The following is a 26,318-nucleotide window of genomic DNA, read 5'->3' as shown; positions in this document are numbered from 1 at the left end:
CAAAAGAAAGTTAGCCAAAGTTCCTTTTTTTTTCTTATTAGGGTTGTCAGATCATGGTATATTTTTTAAATTGACGTACTTTATGTTTCTGTTTTTGGAGGTTGCTTCGTTCTTTTGTGGTTTAAGAGATGATTGTTCCTAGATAAATGTCGGTCCAAATATATTATTATATTTAATATTTACTACATATATTATTATATATACAATCTGATAAGTTTTTTCCCTGCAGGTTTCTTCTTTCAAAAGTCAACCAACAATTCATTAATGAGAATGCTTAAAGTAGAACGTTGTTCTTTTGCACTGGAATAGGAATTTGTTTTCATATCTTAAAAGTTAAGTTCCCCTTTTTCACAACAACTTCTAGACATGCATTGCATGAACTTTCTTCATTGAACATTGATACTACCTAAATTGGTAAATGTTTTTATGGTTGTTATTATTTGATTTTTTAATTACGTTACATTTCGAAGTTTGATTGTTTATTATGCAAAATAAAGAAAAATGGTGCAAGTGTTATCCCTTTTCAAAGGTAAAGTTTTGGTTGAACACTTTTAAGTATTAAATATCATTATTATATAATTAGATAGGATTATTATATAAAAATATTACACATTTTTATTTGTTCAATATTTTAATATTTAATTAATAACTGTATTATGTCAAAGTAATACTATATAAGGAAGTCCCGTTCCTGACCATATACAGTCAAAATTTGCGCCAAAACAAACAGCCAAAACAAAGCTACAGTGAACAATATATTTTACACACTTACTCCTGAAAACAGTACATACTTTTATGGCTGAAAATATTTGTTCTTACTACAATACTCCCTGAAGTTCAATCATTCAGCTTTCAATAGTTATGGAGCAACTGAAGCAAAATATTAATAGAAGAAATAGGATTGTTAGCCTTTCTCAAACAAATTCTAATGTATCAGGTATACCAACTACAATGTATATTTAGATTTTTGAGTGTCATATATACATACATATAGATATAGATATATATTTAAAAATTAGTTTCAGAAAACAATGTCATAGTCTATTATGATGTATATATAATGAACCCTCAGGCCAATTTATGGTAAAAACAAATAAAAAATAAATGGTATGTTATAATTTTTAATAGATTTATTGTTTGTTTATGATTTGACCTATTTTTTTACATGGGTTTTATTTTCCAGAGAATCAAAATCCAAACACAACATGCATATCTGAATCCAGCAATGGTAAGCATAACTTTAAGTATATTGTTTACTTCAAAGTACTCTATGTTATTTATTTATGATTTTCTTTTAATTTCTTTTTTTTTTAGTTATCATAGCTGATAATGGAAAATATGCCAGAAGAAAAAGAAAAAATATATTGTATGAATTGCGAAGCGAAAAAGTCAAAACAACAGGTAGTGAACATAATTACCTTTTTTTATCATTAATAATACTACATGTCAAATTTTATCCATGTTTTTTATTTTGAAACATGTTAATCCAAATGGAATACACTTAACTCATATAATTTTATGAACTTAATTTTAATGGTATGTAATTTTTTTATTATATATATTTAAAAATTAGGTTCATAAAAGAAGTTAATAATCAGTTATGATGTAAGAGTGAATGAACTCTCAACACAATTTATGGTAAAAATATATAAAAAAAAAAATAGATATGTTATAGTTTTTAACAACTTATTATTTTACATGGGTTTTATTTTCCAGATAATCAAAATCCAAACACAACATGCATATTTGATTCCAGCAATGGTAAGTATAACTTTAAGAATATTCTTTACTTCAAAAGTACTTTATCCTATTTATAAATGATTTTCTTTGTAATTTTTTTTTTAGTTCTCGATGCTGATGATGGAAAATATGCCAGAACAAAAAGAATAAATATATTATATGAACTGCGCAACAAAGAAGTTAAAACAACATGTAGTAAACCTAAATACCTTTTTTATATATATATTTAGATTTAGATTTAGATTTAAAATATAATTAACATTATTTTTCAATTCATATAGAATGTGTAAAACCAATTCAAATTAATTTTCAATTGATATCAAATGTGTAAAAGAAATACATAGTAATTTGTCATCCCTTTACCTTATTTATCACTCATTCTGACTTTTTGTTGTAGGTGGAAGTACTCCTAACTCATGTCAAGATCTTGGTTCTCCAGCATCACGAATTATGATAACAAATATCCTTGTTTATGAGAAGGTTACTCCCAACAATCAATTAATGCATTCAACAACCAAAGTATTGTCATCAATGAGTATTGTTAGTAATGTATAACTGCTTCAAGGTTAGTGAAAACGTGTTATAAATTATATTCATTACAATTTAGACTAATACTACATCAATAAACATTTAAATTTATATATATATATATATATATTGTTTTTATGGAATCATTTTATTTTTATATTAATTAGATGTTGCCAAATCTGCAAGGGTATAGGGGGAAAACTTCATTTATGATCAACGAGAAAAGGTTGATCAAAGAAGAGGTAATAATAATGACATTTTATTTCATTTAACTCTTGCAATATGTCATTCAATGAAATTTTTAATTATAGTACTAAAGTCAACTCTTATGCCTCATTTATTTTTGTGTAGGTCAAACTATCTTGAATTGAAATAAGCAATTTTTGTGTCAAACTTCTAAAATACAAGCATAAATGATTATGTCTGTGCAAACCTGACTCCTGACAATGAATTCAATACCATGCATTCAATTACAAAAGTATAGTCATCAATGAGTACAGTTAGTAATGAAGAATTTGAGCTTACAATGCAACTTCGTGGTTAGTTCTTAATGGATCATTAACCTGTTTTGATTACAATTATAGTATTATTACAAATATACAAACAGTTTAGATTTATTAAGTATAGTACTAATTTATGTTTTACTATATTTTTTTTCTAAATCAGCTTACATCATTAAGTAGTAATAATTATCATATATATATGTATATATATATATATATGTATGTATATATGGTTCAAACACACTGAAATGTTAAAGTTCTTCAAAACATTGTTAAAAGATTAACTTTAATGTAAAAGAATTTATAAGTTCTTATATATTGATGTTAATTGATTTATCTTATTCTATCAGTCATTGAAAGTTTTTGTTGTAGGTCAAAGTACTCTTAAATCAAGTTAGAATTTTGCTTCTCAGACATCTAGAATTACAGGCTCAAATTTCCTTTTTTTCTCACAACCTTACTCTTAAAAATGACTTAAACATGATGAATTCTACTACCAAAGCAATGTCATCAATGCAAACAATTACTCATGGAGACATTAGCCTCACTCAACGTCCTCATGGTTAGTTTACGATCCATTATTCGTTATATTTGATTACAATATATAGCAATAGCACATTAGAATTTTATTTCTTTATTTCTTTTTTTTGAAAACTATTTTTTTTTCTTTGTATTTGTGCACATTTTGGTAAAGCTGCAAAAGGGTGATCAAGCTAGAGGTAGTAGAAATATAAACTGAATGAAAATTCATTTAATGAAAGACACACTTTTATAACCTAAATCATTGTGTTTCTCAATCAGTGACCCCCTAAGAATCATTTGAACGTGATGGATGCAACTTCTCAATCATTGTCATGTTTACAAACAATCTGTACTACCCCAAAATTTCAAGGTTAGTTCAGGAAACCAATGTAAATTATTTTTCGTTACTCTTTTTTGACAATTAAATTTCAAAATCATACTTGATCCTGCCGATTGACTTAGCGCAAGAGCGTTGCCTCGTCACGATCTTCCTCACCAGCTTGACACCACGTGCCCTCCAAGTCCACTCCACAGATAGCCTCTCTGAGAACCTGAAAAACACACAGTGGCGCCTCTGCGGCTGGTGGCGCTCCGACGCTCAAGTCAGTGACAAGAACACCCAAAAACTAAGAGAGAATATGCTCTGTAGGACCGTACTGTAGGCACACAACCCTAGCAGTATCAGCCGTAATGAAAACGTACCTCTGCAGATTCTGTTAAGGTTACCTTTATAGCTAGGTTTCTTCTCTCTCCAGGCCGTTATGCTTTTGGACGCGTGGCTCGCATCCATCCCTGTACGTGTCGCCATCTGGGCTGGGATAGCAGGTAGCGCCCAGCCCTACACGTGTCGTCATCTGAGCTAAGGCAACTTGAGCGTCATTTCTCCATTGCTCCCAACCCTACACGTGTCATCATCTTGGTTGGAGTAACTGGTGACATCCAACCCTACACGTGTCGTCATCTGGATTGGGGCAACTTGAACGTCATTCTTATGTAGTAACCAGCCGCACAACTAAGTCCTCAACTCAAGGAGCAACCTAGGACATAATGCGCTGTGAAACACCACCCGACAAGGCGAGTATCGGATGCAACAAAGTGCATCATCTCTGTGATATCGCTCATCGCGAATGGCACCCTCCTTACTGCTACGCCATGCATGTTCTAGCTGGGGAAACCTCGCCACCAACAAATGTCCACTCTGGGAATCCTGTCGCTGATGAGCAAGGTGTTCCCCCCAACCCCCTCGACCTTCATGCCCCATGCTGGTGCCACAATCGTCTTACTGAACTTACACGCTTGAAATTACCCTTCTGAGCCTTCAACAGCTTTAACTAAGTTTGCTGGGAGATCCAGCGATGTGCTCCTTGTGGCGGCGTGTAAACCACCCGATCTCCTAGCATTCCCGGGCGATCTCTGATCATCCGTTCTCCTAGCACTCTCATACGGTGACTGCGACGTAACTCTGGTGACCGCCGATTACGCACACTAGAGATCGGAGAACGCCAATTCAGCGATCGACGACTATGCCCACTTCTGAACCATTCATCTTTTCTAGCCTACGCGTTCCATTGAGCACGCCCCACCCGAGCACGTGGAAGACACGTCATCACGCCTGATGACCTGGTCGGTACAATACTCATGTTTTAGTACTAATTAATTGTTGCTTTGGAACATATTTTGTCCAGGTAATTCAGTTGCAGGGAGTGTAGGGTATGTAGTTAGTAACACACTAAACTTACATAACAAGTCTGGTACACAGAGTGTTCAAATCCTTGAATCAATGACTTGGAGATTGAATTTTGACGAAGATGTCCAAAATGAAGAAAATAATGGTACTAAAAATTGTTAATTTATAATTTAATTTTTTTTTAATTTTGTAACAACCACTTTCTTTTATTATTTTTTGTTTTAGATGACACCAGACAAGTTTATAGTTCTGAATTATATTCAAAAGCTGAAAATGAAGGTGCATATCTTTAAGTCTAACTTCTTCACTTTTTCATGCAAACTAAATCAATTTATCTCATAAAAGTAATAGATCACCTTTCTTAATTTTTTGAAAATAGCTACTGTTGAATTTGGACAACCTACTATTCAATGTGAATACTGCTTGGGCGAGGTCTGGTATGAAGAAAGATCTCAAAAATCTAAGACTTATGTTAACGTTGATTTTTCTATTTGTTGTCAAAAGGGAAAAGTACAACTCCCTTTCTTACAAGAACCTCCTAAATTGCTGTTAGAGTTATTAAATGGGCAAGATAGTCGAAGTCAACACTATCTACAAAATATTAGAACTTACAATAGTATGTTTTCATTTACTTCAATTGGAGGGAATATTCATTCTTCGATAAATGATGGATATGGACCTCCTCAATTTATTCTTCATGGACAAAACTATCATAGGATTGGAAGCTTGCTCCCCGATAGTGGATCATCTCCTAAGTTTTCACAACTTTACATATATGACACTCAAAATGAAGTGTCAAATAGATTATCTCACTTTAGGTATGTGTTATATTCAGTTACTTTAATGATTTACTTTCTATTTACTAGATTAATTCAAAGATAATTTTTAATGATATATTTTTAAAAATTGCATGTAGGTCGAAAGTGAAAAATGTGAAGTTTAACAAATCCTTGATTGAAGATCTTACCAAGATGATTGATGACAACAATGTTTTGGCGAAAAGTTTTAGAAGAGTAAGAGATTTTGTACATGATTATGTAAATTCAGATTTTGCATTGAGGTTATTTAGACACCGATGCAAAGATCCAAGAGTGTACAATACCCCTACAACATATGAGATAGTTGCATTAATTGTGGGTGATATGAGCAACATGGATGTAGGGCGAGATATCATAGTGAAAAAAAAATCAGGACAAAAATGTTTAGACTCCATGAAACACATACAGCCTTTATTCCATTACAATATCCATTAATATTCCCGTTTGGGGAGGAGGGTATCAAGCACAGATTCCAAAACAGAATTCTGGAAGTAACAACAGAAAACGTAAGAGAAGTCGTATTTCATTAAGGGAATTTATTGCATTTAGAATTCAAGAAAGAAATGTGGAGTTTGGGAATATAGTCCATTCACGTCGATTGTTTCAACAATTTTTGGTTGATGCATATACAATGGTTGAAGCTCAAAGATTGTCGTTTATAAGGCTAAACCAAAAAACAATTCGTTGTGATATTTTGCAAGGTGTACAAGAAGCAATGAATCGAGGATAAACAAATTCTTCTGCAATTGGAAAGCATATAGTTTTACCTTCATCTTTTACAGGAGGAATGAGGTATATGTTCAACAATTACCAAGATTCTATGGCCATTTGCAAAACATTTGGATATCCAGATTTATTTATCACTATTACCTGCAACGTAAATTGGTCAGAAATACGTGACTTTGTTACTTCAAAAGGATTAACTGCTGCTGATAGGCCAGACATTGTTTGTAGAGTTTTCAAGATGAAATTAGATCAAATGATGATTGACTTCAAAAAAACATGACTATTTTGGCAAAGTTAATGCAAGTAATCCACATTAACCCATATTTAACAGTTTCTTTGCTATATTATTATGTATTACATTTTAAAGATTTTTTTTCATATTCTAGGTATGTACAGTGTGGAATTTCAAAAAAGGGGTTTACCACATGCCACATATTATTGTGGTTGGATGGAGAGAAAAAGTTAAGAAATCCAACAGATATTGATGGAGTCATTTCTGCAAAATTACCCGATGCAATTTTATATCCTAAATTGTCAAAGGCAGTGGCAACCTACATGATACATGGCCCTTGAAGGGTAAGTAGAATAAGTTCACCTTGCATGATTAACGGTAGATGTTCGAAATTTTACCCCAAGAAATTTAAATTGTTGACTACTATTGATGAGGATGGATATGCATGTTATAAACGTCAAGATAATGGAACATTCATTCTTAAAAATGGAATTAAGTTGGACAAAAGAAATGTTGTTCCATATAGCCCTTTGCTACTACTGAGGTATCAAGCCCATGTTAACACAGAATATTGCAACAAATCAAATTCAATCAAGTATTTGTTTAAATATGTGAACAAGGGTCCAGATAGAGCCAATTTGAAAATTACTACTGCTGATAAAGACTCTAAAGAGACCCCAGTTATTGATGAAATTAAACAGTATTATGATTGTAGATACATATCCCCATGTGAAGCTGTGTGGAGAATATTTGCCTTTGATATTCATCATAGATGGCCTCCAGTTCAACGATTGACTTTTCATCTATTGTACGAGCAACCAATTCTCTTTAAAGACAATGAAGACATTGATGAAATATTGAACTTCAATGAACATAAAAGAACAATGTTTTTAGCTTGGTTTGAAGCTAATAAAATTTATCCACTGGGAAAAAATTTGACTTGTTGTGAATACCCTAGATATTTTGTTTGGATGGCGGACAAAAGAGAGTGGAAGCCATGGAAAATTGGTGTTAGTATTGGAAGGTTAACATATACTCCTGCAGGGTCAGGGGAATTATATTATCTGAGGTTATTGTTGAATTATCAAAAGGGTTGTTGTAACTATGATAATATCAAAACTGTTAATGGTTTCATTCACAAAACATATAAAGAGGCATGTTATGCAATGGGACTATTGGCAGATGATAAAGAGTTTATTGATGCCATTATAGAGTGCAGTGACCTTGCTTCAGGAAATCAGTTGAGAAGACTCTTTGTTACCCTTTTACTGATGAATACTATGTCTAGACCAGATGAAGTGTGGAACAAAACATGGAAGTTGTTATCAGATGATATTTTATACCAAAAAAGAAAGGAGTTTGTCCTACCAGGTATAATTTTTTTTTATTTGAAATTTATAATTTATAATTACTGTATTACATATAATTTCTTTCCTAGGTCTTAGAATTGAAGATGCTCAAATACAAAACCTTTGTCTTCTACAAGTAGAAGAGTTACTAATTTCAAATGGTAAGTGTTTGAAAGATTTTCCAAGTCTGCCAGAACCTAATTCAGATTCTTTTATTTATCAAAATAGATTCATTATTGATGAATTGAATTATGACAAAATAGAAATGTCTGAAATGCAATGTTCTCTTTTTCAAACTCTTACTCCAGAGCAAGGAAGTCTATGAGAATATAATGACAACAGTCCTGTCAAACCTTGGTGGTTTTTATTTCTTATATGGTTATGGGGGAACTGGAAAAACTTTCATGTGAAAAACTTTGTCCACCGTTATTAGATCAAAAGGGTTGATTGTGTTAAATGTAGCTTCTAGCGGTATAGCTTATTTGTTACTTCTAGGAGGAAAAACAACTCATTCTACCTTTTGCATTCCTTTGGTAATAAATGAAGAGTCAACCTGCAATATTCCTCAAGAAAGTCTTAGGGCCAAATTGTTGATCAAAACGAAATTAATTATATGGGATGAAGCTCGAATGATTAATAGGTTATGTTTTGAAGCCCTTGATAGAACTTTAAGGGATGTCATGAGAGCTGAAAGTGAAGAAAATGCTCTTAAACCTTTTGGTGGTAAAGTAATTGTATTGGGAGGAGACTTTCGTCAGATATTACCTGTTGTAAAAAATGGATCAAAATATGACATTGTGAAGGCAACAGTAAATTACTCGAACTTATGGAAACATTGCAAAATCTTAAAACTTACAAAGAATATGAGATTAAAGAGTCATACATCAATGCAAAGTCAAACAGAAATAAAAGTGTTTGCTGATTGGATACTTCACATTGGAGATGGAGATATGGAGTTAAATGAGTTGGGACAAGGAATGATTGAAATACCGGAAGAGAATTTAATTTTAGATGTTGAACAACCTTTACTGCAGTTGGTTGAGTTTGTTTATCCCTCCTACATAAACAATGTGACATCTGATGGTTCTTTTAATGATGGTGCAATATAATGTCCAACAACAGAATGTGTGGATCAAGTGAATGAATTCATTTTATCATTAATACTAGGATCTGAAGTTACTTATTTAAGTTCAGACAGTCCTTGCGAATGTGAAGAACAAGAAAATGCTCAAGCTGAGTGGTTTACAACTGAATTTTTGAATGATATCAAATGCTCTGGAATTCCCAATCACTGTGTTAAATTAAAAGTCGGAGTTCCAGTAATGTTTCTAAGAAATATTGATCAAGCCAATGGACTTTGCAATGGAACAAAATTACAAGTAACTCTTGGCGAAAAATGTTATTGGTGCCAAAGTTATTACTGGGAAAAATATAGGTGATCAAATATTTATTCCGAGAATGAACTTGACTCCTTCGGAAACAGGTTTGCCATTTAAGTTTCAAAGAAGGCAATTTCCAATATCTTTGTGGTTTGCCATGACAATAAATAAAAGTCAAGGTCAAACTCTCAATAAAGTTGGTTTATATCTATCGCGTCCAGTCTTTACACACAGACAGGGTTTGAAGATATTGATTTTGGATATAATGGTATTACCACTAATTTCACTATTAATGTGGTTTACAAAGAAATATTCGAAAATGTTTGAAGTATTAACTTACAACCTTACATATGAGGTATGAAAATTCTTTAATTAATTGAAATATATTTTTATTTCTCATATCTTTTTTGTGATATATGAACAACAATTTAAGAACTAATATACACTGTCTCTGATAGGTTTTGAACAATGCTTTTGTGTGACCCAAATATTCATGGTCATCTTGAAAGTATGGTACGTATTCTTTATCAATTGTAGAATGTGTTAGATCATATTCTGACATACCTTTGTCAAAGTTTGTTAATTTCATTAATGTTTTATAGGAATTACTTATAAGAAGAAACAGTTTTGTAACATTAAAGTTCATAAATGATGAATCTCTAAAGCACTTCATGAGGATGCTTCTCTGAAGCACTTTATAAGGATTATTCTCTTAAGCACTTGATGAGGTATGCTTACTTAAATTATTAATTTACATAATTTATTATTACTATTACAAATTTTGTGTATCTATTTGTGTACTTAATCTATTATTTAGGCTCTTGAAAGGCAATGTGAAATTGTTGATTTATGGAGTCAAATTCTATTCAGGGTTATGGACTGGATGATCATATCTCATTCAACATATTAAGGACAAATATCAACATTGATTGAAAATGAAGTAATTTTAATGATGAAATTTTATGTATTATTAGCATTGTTTGGACAGTTTTAGAGTCTATTTATTACTCTCTACATATTATTTAATTTCTATTCAAATATATCTTGATGATTTGTAGAATTACTCTTTAAAATTTCTTTGTATAATGTTTTGGTTTCATCACAGGACACAATGTTTCAGGGTATGCTTAATATTAGAGTTAAAACAATTTCTTAGACTTCAATACATTTATATATTATATATATAAATTTTTATTATTGTCTTATTTTAATCAGTTTTTTTTATTTATAACTGATATAATAATTTTTTATCTTGAATATTTTAGGTGAGTTATTTGTTTCAAGAAACTTTACAGGTATGTATAATACCTTATACTTATTCTTCAAATCATATGTACTAATTTGTAGAACTATTTGTCAACAATTGTTACAGGACTGTAAAATTATTTTGTTTCCTAAAAATCTATTATTCATGATTTTTTTCATAACTTTTATAAAATTATTTTCTTATTATTATCATCATTTGTGTGTACATTTTAACAGTTTGTTTTATTAGTAATAGCAATGTGTTTTATTAATTTTTAGCGGTTTTACTATTTGGACAATTTTAGTTTCTATTCGCTACTCGGTATATATTATTTAATTTCTATTGAGAACATATTTTGATTTATTAGTAGAATTATTCTTTAATATTTATTTGTGTAATGTGTTGGTTTCATCATTGGACAAAATGTTTCAGGTATGCTTAATATTGGAGTTAAAACAATTTGTTACACTAATTACATTACTTTAATCAGTTTGTTATTTATAACTGATATAATAATATAATAAATTATTTTTTTGAAAATTTTATGTAACATTGTTTATCTTTAGAAACTTTACAGGTATGTCAATTACGTTATACTTATTGTTCAAATACATGTACTAAATTGAATAACGAATTATTATTTAAATGGTTGATAAATTGAATATAATATTGTTACGACAAATTGCATGCTATGTCTAACAATGATTTGTTATTTAATCATGCTCTGTTTTTATTACTTATAACTTATACCTTAAATGCATTATATAAGTTATTGTGGTCAATATATATCAACATTATGCTCAACAAGATACAAGGTAGATCATTTCTTATTTTCGAGGTTTTTGTTTATTGATACATGGTTGCATTAAATAGGTGTCAGAATAATTAACTCAATAATTTATTTTATTCTTTTTGAGATAGAGTGTGCCCTTTGTATTTTCCTGATACACTTTTTTCGAAATTTACTTGATTCTTCCTATGCAGAGTTAATGAAGCAGGTAATCATTTCATCCCAATTTCCAAATTTTAGGATTTCCAAATTTATTTTTTTACACAATATATTTTTTAAACATTATTTTAATTTTAACCTTTGGATTTACATGCTTATTATTATTATTATTTATGTCAAATAATTATATGTTGTTTGTAATGATTTTTTTTTCTGAGACGACTTCTTTTTATGTTATATTTCTCATCCTCAAACTTCTTAAAAATGAACAAATTCATTGTTCCAAAACATTTATTAAATAAAACAATTTTTTTAAATAAAAAAAATATTTAAAGGCTTTATTTATTGATACGTGCGTGCTTTCCAGATATCTGATAGCAATCAACTCACAAATTTACAGATACTGTCACCTACTTGATTTGTACTTTTTTAGATTGAGTCTGACTTACTTGATTTTGTATTTTTTTTCAGATACACGTGGCTAATGTAGTCTCTCTTACATAGTTTTCAAAATATTTATTCCTCTTCCCTATCAGATTTGGTAGATATAGATAATCATTTCAACATTAAACATTAATAGTTTAAATTTAAATTTTGCTTCCCTACAATCATTTTTTATATAATTAAATTTAATTCATTTTCAATATTATTTAAATTTAACTTTATTTTTATTATAATTAAATATTAAAAAATTTATATACATAATATATAATATTATATATATTATATAATTATGTATTATGTATTATTATATTGAAGTATGCCTGTTATAATTCAATTTAATTGTTATTTTTTAATATTATTAAATAATTATTAATTAATTAATGTTGTACTTGAAATGAAAGAGACCCTGGACAAACCAAAGGTCATAACATTGTGGTTTTTTTTTATTATTCACAACCGTACTCTTTTCTACTTAAATCTTCTATAAAATATCCTCCTCTACTACTTTCTTTCTGGTGCTTTCTCTATTATTCATTTTCTCTCTTACTTACTTCTTGGTGTTTTCTCCATTACTCATTTAATGGCCCCCAGTTCTGAAGAAATCATTAGACTTCAAACAAGAGGAGTCTTTTGGTGCATGAACAGCCGTGGTGAAGTATGTATATTTATATTTTTTTTCAAAAATTTCTTCTTTTAAACATTTTCTTCATTTGCTGACATTTTTTTCTTTATTTGAAAATCAATAGCTTGGTTATGTAGATCGGGCTTTCACCATCGAGTTTCAAAAAGAACTTGGAAAGGAGTGGACCCTGACTGATTCAGAAAGAAGCGTCCATATAATGGAATATAACGAAAATTTATTGTCGCCGGAAATATTGAGTGGATGGTTTAACTTTTTTTTATTTTTATGGTTTCATAGATGATAACTACATTTTATTTCGTTATGTGGGTCACAACGCTTTCCATATAACTGTTTATATGGATGACGTCCCTTAGAGTGGAGCAAATCGTTATTTGGACGAAATTGAAGGGAAGGAACCCTTAAGCATTGGTCCCTTCGACCATTTTTCCATAAAGATGTCTCGATTAAGTATCAAACTCAGTTATCTGGTTAGTATAAAATTGTTTTATTTAAAAATGCTCTGTATTATATTCTACTTCATTTCTATTTACTTATTATTTTGATATTGTTGTAGGATCTTCCTGCTAAATTTTCACAATATATTCGACAAGGGAGATTCAATAAGGTTACTTTGCATGGTTTACTAATGGATGTGGAATGCAAGGTCTTGAAAGGGAAGTCTCCTTCTAGACGGATTAAACTTGGCAAAGGGTGGAAGAATTTTTGTAGTCTTCATTCTTTTCGTGAAGGAGACAAGATTATCTTTGAATGTGATACGAGAAATCCTTCTTCTCATATCAGGGTTCTGTTACTTACTTTTATTCACAGTTTAAGCTATCCTGCATAATTTCTTTTATTATTCTCATAGCATAATAGTTACAAGTGATTAAGAAAGCTCATACATATTTATTTTTCTACTTGGACTTTTTTGGAAACCTGAACAGTTAGGTACTCTTTATGTTTATATTCACTATATGTTTCTGTTTAGTAGTATTCATATTTTATTTGTTCATGCATTTCTTGCAATGTGAATACATAAATTATTACCATTTTGTTTCATTATCTGGCATATTTATAATAGGTTGGCATTATTACATATGCTTAACGTTATAACAATTGCCAGTATATTAAAGTCATAAAAATCTTTGATCATATTTTTTATTTTATATATTTTGTGTTAATATTAGAGAATGCTTATATTCATTTTATTCTTTGTATATTGTTTATTATTAATTAGTCATTGAAAGTATTAATTTTTGTTTTTTTTTAATCTAAAAACCTGATGATGTATATATGTTTATTATTGTTGTATGTTTTTTAAGATCTTTAGTTATTTATATAATAGTATTTCATTGTATTTATATTTCATTATGTTTTATTTGTATTATATTACATTACATTTTAATTTAATTTATATTATAAAAGGTGACTTCATAATTTAATATGATTTTTCCTACAATATGTTCCTGGAAGAAACACACATTTACTAATAGTTTTTTTGTAATAATTGTACTTGGTATAATCTAATAAATTCTATTTTTAATTGCAATAATTTTTTGGATACTTTTTGATCCTGCCTGTTGACCGGAGTGCTGGAGAATGCCTCGTCAAAGGATCGACGTGCGCGCCGCTTCTCACCTCCGTTCCTCTTCGGGATCTATCTCAAGAACCTGCAAAGAAACGATACGGCGCCGCTGCGGCCGATCGCACTCCGACGCTCAAGTCAGTGACGGTATCACCAAATACTAAGAACAAGAACTGTGCAAATCCTCTCTCACAATCAGCTCTATCACTCGCAAGCGTAAAGTGTATGAACTGAACGTGCGTACCTCAGAAAGTCTGTTAAGAACTCTTATATACCTGGTGGCTTTCTCTCTCCTGGCAGTTACAGACTTGGACACGTGGCTCGCATCCGACTGTACACGTGCCATCATCTGGAGGCTCCCTGACTTGGCGCTGCTTCTACTCTCATTTTTGGCTAAGTTACTTATGCATGGTACTGCCCAGTGCATAACTAACTTAGGAGTGCGATCTCTACTGTAACTGGCAAGTTAGGGCCTTCATACACCTTCCCTGTGGTCTCGTCGGCCGCCTTCATAATCTGCTTCTCCTTCATCTTCGGCGATGTGCTTGTTCTGGCGATCTCCGACTGCTTGGTCGCCTGGATCTACATCTGGCGACTTGATCTGGAACCTGACGATCGCCTATTCTGGTAAGCTGGAAATCGGAACACGCCAACTTAACAATCGGCGACTACACGTGCCTCCCGACTTCCTTCCTATCTGCCAACCTGGCGCCTTGTCAACACGCCTACACTATAGCAGGATGCCACGTCATCATACCCGACCACCAGGGCGGTACACAAGCCCCCCAGTCTTAAGCGAAGACTTGTCTAGCGAAAAGACTGAAAGAGCCTTCGTTAACACCGATCTACGTGGCACTGACGCAGAATTCCAAGCGATTGTACTTTCTGCTGCTCTGACGCTCCACCAAACCCTTCACCCATCGTTCGACACGTGGCTTCATCAACGGCTCTCTTCATCTTCCGTTAGCGCTTCCTAAAATCATTTCGAAAACCCTTAAACCCATTACGCTCCACTGTTCCATCACTTTCTTCGTGCTTGCAAACGCTCTAACTTCCCTCTGCGAAAGCTCTCGACGTTCTTCAACGCTCTAGATCACCATCTCCCTTCACCGTCTTCCTGATCATCGAAAGGTAACTACTTTCCTTCATCTGCTGGGTTTCCTTGCATTTTCACCAATTTGCATCATCCTGTAACTGCCTGGTGCATACGCTGTGGGTTGTTTTTCCATTTCTCCTTCTGCGTAACTTAGGGCTTTGTCGATCGTCGCAACGAACATACATTCGTTCGTTTTTTCACCTTCCTTCTGTGATCGAGTCAGCCTCTGTAATCCCCTGATCGTCTTTTCTTTCTTCTTCCTTTGCAGTTGCTATCATGACTCGCACAAAGATTACCCCGAACCCCCCTCCATCAGCGCGAAACCTTCCTTCACAAGCGCACGACTCAACACAAGTTCGTGGTGCTTCCTCTTCGCAGGCTGAGAGGCCTGCATCTTCCCAAACTGCCCTGGCCCAGGCGACTCCATCTAACGCTGGAGGAGCCCCCGTCCCTCTGCCAGATTTCAAAACGCTATACCCCTGGGCTAACTCAACCCTTCTGAAGGAGACCTCGTCGGTGAACACTGCGGGAGCAGTTTTGCGGTTGACCAAGGGGGGCGAGGCCTATCAATCGTTTCACAAGGAGCACGACGAGAAGATGATGGTGCTGCCTTGCCCCGCCGCTCTGCCAGTGTGCGCTGATGACAGAGTAAGCGCCGACGGGCCCTTCTGCTTCGTCTATACAACTTTCTTCAAGAAGGTCAAGCTCAGGTTCCCTCTCACCCGATTCGAGAGGGAACTCTTGACCGAGCTCAACATCGCTGCCGCCCAGCTTCACCCCAACAGCTGGGCGTTTGTTCGAGCCTTTGAAATAACGTGCGACCACCTGGGGTTGCCCGCGTCGGTGGACGTGTTTTTGTTCCTTTTTGAGGCCAAGCACCCAGGAGACCGCCTGTAGGTCAGCCTGAATGCCATTGCTGGGAGATCCATTTTTACCATCTTCCAGCAATCGTACAAAGACTGGAAGGGGAAGTTCATCCAAGTACGTGCAAACGACAAGGACACCTCCCTTCTTGATGGCTTCCCCTTGTACTGGGTGGACAAGGGGAAAAAGGAGTCCAAGAGCTGCTTCAGGAGGCCCAGAAGTCCTGATAGCATGGGAGCATTGGACAGAGACCTCTGTCTATTCTGGAAGAGGGTGTCGGATGCCAACATAACATTCCTGACCCCCACCTTGATCTCCTTCGAATTCTTTGAGGACCAGCTAGAATTCCAAATAGGTTAGGACATCCAAACTGTTGCTTTGATATTGCTTCTGATACTGCTTCTGATACTGCTTCTGGGCGTCTTGTGCGATACGCACAAGACTTTGGTTTTACCTTTTCTGCATATACTACCTGTTTTGCTGCTTCATTACCTCATACACTTATCTTTTTCTTCTCTGAGCTAACTCATGCGTTTTCGTTTCATGCAGACACCATGTTGGGTAAAAACATGCTCGCCGACTTAAAGGCGCTCGCCCGAAACCACGGGTTGGCGACCGGTTCCCAAACGGTGCCCAACTCGGCGGTCGAGAAGGCCATCGTTCATGGGCGATCACCGCCCAAGGAACCCACCCAGCGCAAGAAACTGGTCCTTAAGAGGCCTAAGCGAAAAGCCCCGCAAATCGTCCAAGAGGAGGAAGAAGAGGACGACGAGGTCACAGAGGATGGCCTTGTCACGAAAAGGAAGAGGGTGGCACCATCTTCTCCACCTGCTCCACCCCCTCTTCCAACCTCAACACCACCATCAACGCCCGCTCCTCCTCCCTCATCGCCAACACCACAAGCCCCTTCATTACCAGTCCAAGCAGTTCCACTGGCCACTGCGCCACCTGCAGCTGAGGCCCAAGAGCCAAATTTCTTGGAGGACCCCCCAAGCGCCTCTACGCCACATGTGCCAGCAGGAGGGGGCCCCCCTTCAAACACTTCAGCTGCAGGAAACGTTCCAGTCGGGGATGAAGTTGCTCATACCTCTCCAATTCTAATTACCGAATCCCCGATCCCGTCGCCACGCCAGGAAGCAAACACTGAAGATCCTGCTAAGGAAGGTGGCGGCGAGAACCCTCAACAAGCCCCTCTGGCGCCTCTCCAAGCGGCAAACCTTTCCCTTGAAGTCACAAGGATGTGGGAACCTCTGACTGCCAAATTGAAAACCATAGCAGAGGATATCCCCGCGATCATAACGAGGGTTGTGGAGAGCTCCACCAGGAGGCTTCAAGATGATCTCTTCAACCTCAAGACTGAAAATAGCACTATGAAGGTTGAGGTGGAGAAGGTGTCATTCAGCCTGACGCTCGCAGAGATGGAACACTCCCGAGTGGAGGATGCCCTGAATACCGAGCTCAGGCTGGCGCGCAAGGAAGCTGCTGACCTTCGCCGCAAAATTCATGATCTTGCCCAAGAGAAAGTCGAGTTGGAAAGCAAAATCGTGCCTCTTCGCACCAAGGCGAGCGACCTGGAGGCTCACATTCAAGCTGATGCCGCCATGTTGCAAAAACTGGAGCAGAGGTCGATCGACCGCGAGAAACTACTTGGGCAAGTAGAAAAAGCGAGGGACGACGCCATGGCTGATCTCGCCGAGGCAAACAAGGAAAAAGGAAAGATGGCTGCCGAGTTGACCCAAGCTCAAACGGAATCCAAGAAGGTTACTGATGACCTTCTCCATGCTCAAGAGACCAACGAACAACTCCGAAAACAGGTCGAAGAGCTGGAGCAGCAGAACAAGGAGCTCAAGAAACAGGTTGAAGAACTTCAAGGGCAAACTGAAGAACTTAAGCTAAGCTCTGCTCAGATTCTGGTTGCTGGATTCGAAGCCGCTCGGGAACAATTCGCATGCCTATTCCCCGATCTCGACCTCAGCATGGTGTCGTTGAACAACGAAGTAGTAGATGGAAAGGTCGTTCCCGCCGAAGACTTAACCAACTCCACCTCATCTGCTACTTTATAATTTCGCTTGTATATACCTTGTAACAAAACTCGTGCATATGTGTTTTGAACAGATGCTTATTTCAATCACAAAACTTGGATATTCTCTCCCCTGACTCCTTTAAAGCGCTTTAGCCTTCTTTGTATGTTTAACTTTGTCGAATTTAACTTAGTGATTTTGCAAACGCGACTTTTGACGTAACTGCCCCGAGCCAATTAAAACTTAAGCAATAATCGCTTTAAACAACTTGTACTCTTGAGGCACTAACCTTATCATAAGAATACCTTCCAAGCAACGAACTGTAACTCAATCATTGGCTCAAACAACGTCCCACTCGACCTGCTTTATCGAACAAGTCCTTTAACCTTCTCGCCGTCGTTTAAACTCTTCCCGATCGCCAAGACCCCTCGGTAACATCAGCTCTTCCTAGCCTCATGCTTTGGCGATCGTTTCTTTATCTGGGGTAGAAGCGCCCTTTGGGATCTTCCTTTGCCCTCCTGAACTTCAGAGTAAAAGACCGGCTGACTAGGCGTTCTCTTCGAACCTACCTTAGCCACCTTTCAAGCTTCTTCCACCCTCTTCACCACACCTGAACTCGTTCGAGACGAGAAGGATTTTATCTTGCCTACGCTCGCATGTAAGCGAGAAGGTCTTTAACTCGCCTGAACTCGCTCATCGGCGAGAAGGACTTTACTGGCCTTAGCTCGCACAACGGCGATAAGGACTTTATCTGGTGCCTCAACTTGCCCAGGGTGTATATCTCCTCCCCCCTGGATGCACTGAGGACCTTTCTTTTTTTCTCGCCTGCACTCGCTCGACGGCGAGGAGGTCTTTAACTGGCCTTAGCTCGCACAACGGCGATAAGGACTTTATCTGGTGCCTCAACTTGCCCAGGGTGTACATCTCCTCCCCCCTGGATGCACTGAGGACCTTTCCTTTTTTCTCGTCTGCACTCGCTCGACGGCGAGGAGGTCTTTAACTTGCCTCTACATTGCCCCAGGAGTTACATCTTCTCGCTCCCAGAAACACGGAGGACTTTTTCTCTTTCTCGCCTGCACTCGCTCGACGGCGAGGAGGTCTTTTACTTGCCTCAGGACGCGCGAGGGCGTTGAGGTCTTTCATCTGGTGCCTCCGATCGCCGAAAGACGATGAGGACTTTAAAACTTAACTGGTGCCTCCAATCGCCGAAAAACGATGAGGACTTAAAACCTTTTAGAAAGCACGCGATATATCTTTTCTTGCCTTAGATCATGTACAAATGACAAGGTCTTTCTTCAAAACTTTTGAAAATAGCACACATGCAATCTGAAAACACCTTATACTTCGAAAACTCTTCTTTTATTGGGTAGCCTCATTAAAAACCCTCCTTAGGGAAAAAAGAGTGCCCCCTTCAAACTATTTTAACAGAGACATTGTAATATAACATTGTGTTTGTCTTTACTTACAAAGCTCTTAACTATAGTACAACTTCAAGTGTGTGGCGTTCCAGGTGCGAGGGATCGCCCCTCCTTCCAGCGTCTCTAAGCGGTAGGCCCCGTTCCCGAGCGCCTCGGTTATTCTGAACGGTCCAGTCCACTTGGGTGACAATTTATTCTCCATCTCGTATTGGTGGGCCTTCCTCATCACCAAGTCGCCCTCTCTAAACTGCCTTGGCATCACCTTTGAGTTGTATCTTCGCTCGATCCTCCTCTTCACCGCCTCAGCCTTCAGCCTCGCCTCTTCCCTGACCTCATCCAGCAGATCCAGGTTCAGCCTTCTCTCTTCATTCGAGTCTTCCTCTACAAAGTTCTGGAATCTCGGCGAGCTCTCCTGGATCTCCACTGGAATCATGGCGTCACACCCATAGACCAAGCTAAACGGGGTCTCATGGGTTCCTGACTGCTCGGTGGTGTGGTACGCCCAGACTATACGGGGCACCTCCTCAGCCCAACTTCCCTTGGCTTTCTCAAGCCTTCTCTTCAAACCTCTCAACAACACCCGATTAGCTGATTCCACCTGGCCGTTTGTTTGGGGGTGCTCGACGGATGCAAACACTTGTTGAATTCCCACCCCTTCGCAAAGCTTCTTCAACAGGTGGCTTGCAAACTGCGTCCCATTATCTGACACCAGGCGCTTAGGCACTCCAAACCGGCACACGATGTTCTTCCATACAAAACCTTCGATCTTGTGTGCGGTGATCTGGGCCACTGGTTCTGCTTCAATCCACTTGGTGAAATACTCAATCGCCACCACCAAGTACTTCATTTGCCTGATCGCCAGCGGGAAAGGTCCCAGGATGTCGATTCCCCAAGTATGAAACGGCCAAGGGCTATAGATCGACTTCAACTCCTCGGGAGGTGCCTTATGCCAATCGGCGTGCTGCTGGCATTGTTTACAACATTGGGCATATTTCTTGCAATCTTCTCTCATGGATGGCCAGTAGTAGCCTGCACGGAGAGTCCTCGCGGCCAGAGCTCGACCCCCGACGTGGCTTCCACATATACCTTCGTGGAGCTCTGCCATAATTCTCGTGCACTTCTCGCCGTGTATACATTCCAGGAGTGGGTGAGTGAACCCAAACCTGTACAGATCGCCATCAATCAATGTATACTTGCTGGAATTTTTCTTTACCTTCCTAGCTTCTGTTGGATCCAGCGGGAGGAGGCCATCTGCCAAGCACCGCTTGTACTGTGTTATCCAAGTGTCTGGCTCATGGGCGGCGCAGACCTGCATCACGTCCACCTTCTCTCCTCGACATGCTCTAATTCTCGGCGATCTCAGAGTTTCTTGCGTCAAAGACTTATGGCTTCTCGCTGCTCTCTCCGTCGACTTGCTTATCTGAAGGACCAGGTGATCTGCTACAAATGCCCTCGGCGTCTTCAGAGTTTCTTGAATCACCGTCCTCTGCCTACCCCCCTTGCCTGAGCTGGCGAGCTTAGCAAGCAAGTCAGCTCGGGCATTCTGCTCTCGGGGTACATGTACTACTTCAAAAGAGGCAAAGGAACTCTTCAATTCCTGCACATACGCCAAGTAAGCCGCCATTTGTGGATCTTTAGCCTGGAACTCGCCTGTTACTTGCCCTGTGACTAGCAGCGAGTCACTCTTAGCCATCAGCACCCTAGCTCCCATCTCCTTGGCCAGCAAAATCCCGGCGATCAGCGTCTCATACTCTGCTTGATTGTTGCTGGCTTTAAAGGCAAACCTCAAAGATTGCTCAATCAGCACGCCGTTGGGCCCTTCCAATATGACTCCAGCACCGCTACCCTACTGGTTCGACGATCCATCCACCGAGAGTACCCAACGGAAATCGTCTCCTTCAACCCGCGTCGCCTCTGATGAGAGCTCGACCACAAAATCTGCAAAGATTTGCCCCTTGATCGGGCCTCGGGGCTCATATTTAATGTCAAACTCTGACAACTCCACTGCCCACTTCACCATTCTTCCCGCAACGTCAGGTTTCTTCAAGACCTTCTGGATGGGCAAGTCAGTCATCACCAGTATTGTGAAACTGTGGAAGTAGTGGCGCAACCTCCTCGCCGAAAACACCACAGCCAGCGCAGCCTTCTCCAGGGCCTGATATCTCGTTTCTGGGCCCTGCAAAACCTTGCTCACAAAATAAATAGGCTTCTGAGCCTGATCTTGATCCTGGGCGAGCACCGCACTCACCGCCCTCTCAGTCACAGCGAAATACAACCTGAGAGGGATTCCCGCCAGCGGTTTGCACAGAACCGGCGGGCTCGCCAGATACTCTTTTAGCTTGACGAAAGCTTCCTCGCATTCTTTCGTCCAAGCGAACTTGTTATTGCGCCGCAGACATTGAAAATAGGGGTGCCCCTTTTCCCCGCTAGTTGACACGAAGCGAGATAGGGCTGCCATCCGACCTGTCAGCTGCTGGACTTCTTTCACTGTAGCCGGGCTTCTCATCGCCAAGATGGCGGCACACTTGTCTGGGTTAGCTTCTATCCCCCTTTCAGTCAAGAGAAAACCCAAAAACTTTCCAGCCTCCACGCCGAAAATGCATTTCTCCGGGTTGAGCTTTAACTTGAACTTGGCGATCGTCGTGAACAATTCTTCCAAGTCTGCAACGTGCTTGCCTTTCTCCTGCGAGGTCACGACCATGTCATCGACGTAGGCTTGCACGTTCCTTCCCAGCATTGGTGCAAGTACTCGATCCATCAACCTCTGGTACGTTGCCCCCGCGTTCTTCAGCCCAAACGGCATCACCTTATAGCAGTAGCACGACCTCTCCGTCATGAAGGCTGTTTTTTCTTCATCCATGGGATGCATCTTGATCTGATTATAGCCCGAGAAGGCGTCCAGGAAACTCAGCAGCTTGCACCCTGCAGCACTATCAACCAGGGCATCAATGCTTGGTAAAGGATACGAATCCTTTGGGCAAGCTTTATTCAGATCGATGAAATCGACGCACATGCGCCATTTCCCGTTACTCTTCTTCACCAGTACGACATTTGCCAACCATTCAGTGTACTGGACTTCCCTGATGTGGCCTGCAGCGAGGAGTTTCTGTGTTTCGTCCCTGATCGCCTACCTCCTCTCCTCATTAAATTTTCTTCTCCTTTGTCGCACCGGTCTCACCATGTTGTCCATCGCCAGATGATGGCACAAGAAGTCGAGATCGATCCCGGGCATGTCCGAAGCGGACCAAGCAAACGCGTCCAGATGCCGCTCAATCACCTTGGCGATCTGGTCCTGGAGATCGACCTCCAGAGATCTTCCGAGCTTGAAAACTTTCCCTCCGATCTCCTTTTCGAGCCACTGCTCAACAGGTTTGGGCCTGGATTCTCTGGCGATCACCGCCCTGGCGATTCCCTGTTCCCTTGCTTCCTCGGGGCGATTCCGCGCCTCTTCCTCTTCCAGGCCAGCATTCCCCAGCTCAGCGTCTACCATCTCTACATCCCTTCCGGCGGCCTCCTCTGTTACCGGCGGCCTGGGCTTCACACCGGGAGGTGGGGTGGTTGTTACATAACTCACTGATCTTTTGTTTTTCAGGCTATTCTCATAGCACCTTTTCGCTTCTTTCTGATCATACTTGATCGTGATCACCACCCCTTCCATGGACGGCAACTTCACCTTCATGTGCCGTGTCGACGGAATGGCACCTATCCTGTTAAGAGTGGGCCTACCCAACAGGATGTTATACGCCGAAGGGGCGTTTACGATGAGGTACTTGATTTTCTCCGTCCTCGACCCAGCCTCATCTGTAAACGTGGTTCTCAGCTCAATGTACCCCCTGACCTCCACCTGGTCACCAGCGAATCCATATAAGCACCCTCCATAGGGCCTTAGCTGGTCAAGGGGCAATTCTAGCTGCGTGAAAGTCGGCCAGAACATCACGTCTGCCGAGCTTCCTTGGTCCACCAGAACTCTGTGGACCTTCCTCCCTGCTGTTATCAGCGAAATAACTATGGGATCGTTGTCATGAGGCACAACGTCCCGAAGCTCCTGCTTTGTGAACGTAATGTCCACTTCCGGCGAGTGATCTTCAAACATGTCCACTGCCACACCGATCGCGCATACTTTTTCCTCTGCGATGCGGTGCATCCACCACCTGAGAAACCCCCTGCAATGGTGTGGATCTCCCCATGGATAGGCATCTCGTGTTGCTGGGCTTCTCCACCTGCTGGCTGGGAACTCGACGCTCCCCCCGTCCTTCTATCCAGCAGATAGTCGTTTAGGAACCCACTCTTAACCAGATCGTCGAGCTGGTATCCTAAAGACAAACACGAGTCCAGGTTGTGGCCAAAACACTGGTGGAACTCGCACCAGGCGTCCGGCTTTGACCCCAGCACCTTGTCTCCCACCTTCTCGGGCGCCTTCAACCTAGCAGATATGTTAGGGATAGCGATCAGGTCCGCTAGTCCCATGACGAATTTGTGCTTAGGCGGGCGATTGTACTCCCGGCGTGCTGGTTGCTGGTGTGCTAGTTGTTGGCGCGCTTGGCTTCTTCCCCTGTTTCTCCTGTCGTAAGGATGGCGAGTCCTCTGGTCTTTTCTGGCCGCCGCCGCCGTTTCCAGCACCCTCTGCGGCTGGATCCTGGTCTGGGCGCGTGGCCTGGCGGGAGCCACGCTGCCTCTCTTCTCGGCGACTTCACTCTATGTGGGCCACCGCAAGTCGCCTGACTTCAGCAAACGTCGCTGGATGAGCCCTGATCAAGGCCTCGCAGAATGGCCCTGGCTGCACGCCCTTCTTGAAGGCATAGACCAGCATTTCTTCATCCTTGGCCGGCGATCTGACCATCTGCGCCCCGAAGCGATTGAGGTAGTCTCTGAGGGACTCCCCATGGTACTGCCTTATATCAAACAGGTCATAGGACACCCTGGGCGGTGCCTTATTCACAATGTACTGCTCGACAAAGATTTTCGAGAATTGTTGAAAATTGGTTATGTGGCCGTTAGGCAGGCTCACAAACCACTCCATCGCCGTTCCCTGGAGCGTACTCACGAACATCTTGCAGTAGATGGCGTCTGACCCTCCCGACAGCATCATCTGCGTGTGGAACGTGGTCAGATGAGCCTCTGGATCCCCCACGCCGGTAAAAACAGCTTTAACCGGAACCACGCTCGTGGGAATTGGCGTGTCGGTAATCGCCTGAACGAAAGGCATTGGGAACACACGAGGTGGCGTCGACGGTGCCACCTCTTCAGCAGAAGAACGTCCCTGCTGCTCCTGAAGAGCTCGACGTAGCTCCTCAGTTACCTTGCTGAGCTCCTCGTTCCTGGCGCGAGAGGCGACCAGGTCCTCATGTATCCTTGCCTGCTCTACGCGCGAGGCTTCCACGGTTGCCTGCAACGAGCGCATCATCTCTGCCATTTGCGCCATGGTCATGGCGGCGTCGCCTTCAGCAGCGACAGGAGCCACGGGACTGGAACGATTGCTTCTCATCTTTCTCATTAACTTCAGCGAACCACAGGAATACAGCAAACAACACTTCAACCACGATCGAATCAGCGATCAATCGGAGAAAACTCAAGAAACTGCGCAAGAACTCAAGAACACCGCAAACCTTCGCAGAAAACCACAAAAGAACTCGAACTTCCACCAAACAGATTGCGCGCAAGCAACAAAAGACCTCACTCCACCGATTGAAAACCAAACAAACGGTACAAAACGCAAACTCACCGAACGAAACTCAAAGAAACTGCGAACGACGGTTGCACCAGCACACAACCACGCAGAAAACCTCGAAAACTTCCACGAACTCACGCTGTGGATGGGAGCAAGTTTTACACGGCCCCACGGTGGGCGCCTGATGATCCTGCCTGTTGACCGGAGCGCTGGAGAATGCCTCGTCAAAGGATCGACGTGCGCGCCGCTTCTCACCTTCGTTCCTCTTCGGGATCTATCTCAAGAACCTACAAAGAAACGATACGGCGCCGCTGCAGCCGATCGCACTCCGACGCTCAAGTCAGTGACGGTATCACCAAATACTAAGAACAAGAACCGTGCAAATCCTCTCTCACAATCAGCTCTATCACTCGCAAGCGTAAAGTGTATGAACTGAACGTGCGTACCTCAGAAAGTCTGTTAAGAACTCTTATATACCTGGTGGCTTTCTCTCTCCTGGCAGTTACAGACTTGGACACGTGGCTCGCATCCGACTGTACACGTGCCATCATCTGGAGGCTCCCTGACTTGGCGCTGCTTCTACTCTCATTTTTGGCTAAGTTACTTATGCATGGTACTGCCCAGTGCATAACTAACTTAGGAGTGCGATCTCTACTGTAACTGGCGAGTTAGGGCCTTCATACACCTTCCCTGTGGTCTCGCCGGCCGCCTTCATAATCTGCTTCTCCTTCATCTTCGGCGATGTGCTTGTTCTGGCGATCTCCGACTGCTTGGTCGCCTGGATCTACATCTGGCGACTTGATCTGGAACCTGGCGATCGCCTATTCTGGTAAGCTGGAAATCGGAACACGCCAACTTAACAATCGGCGACTACACGTGCCTCCCGACTTCCTTCCTATCTGCCAACCTGGCGCCTTGTCA

General features: G+C 40.1%; 1 pseudogene; it reads left to right on the top strand.

The window, feature by feature from the left end:
- Positions 1-861: 861 nt before the first annotated feature.
- Positions 862-9,811, top strand: LOC137818245 (uncharacterized; annotated as a pseudogene).
- Positions 9,812-26,318: the final 16,507 nt, after the last annotated feature.

Source organism: Phaseolus vulgaris, chromosome 10 (genome assembly GCF_051622355.1).
Source record: "Phaseolus vulgaris cultivar YP4 chromosome 10, ASM5162235v1, whole genome shotgun sequence".
Classification (NCBI taxonomy): Eukaryota; Viridiplantae; Streptophyta; class Magnoliopsida; order Fabales; family Fabaceae; genus Phaseolus; species Phaseolus vulgaris.
Note: the sequence above shows the minus strand (reverse complement) of the source record. Positions and strands in the feature narration are given on the sequence as shown.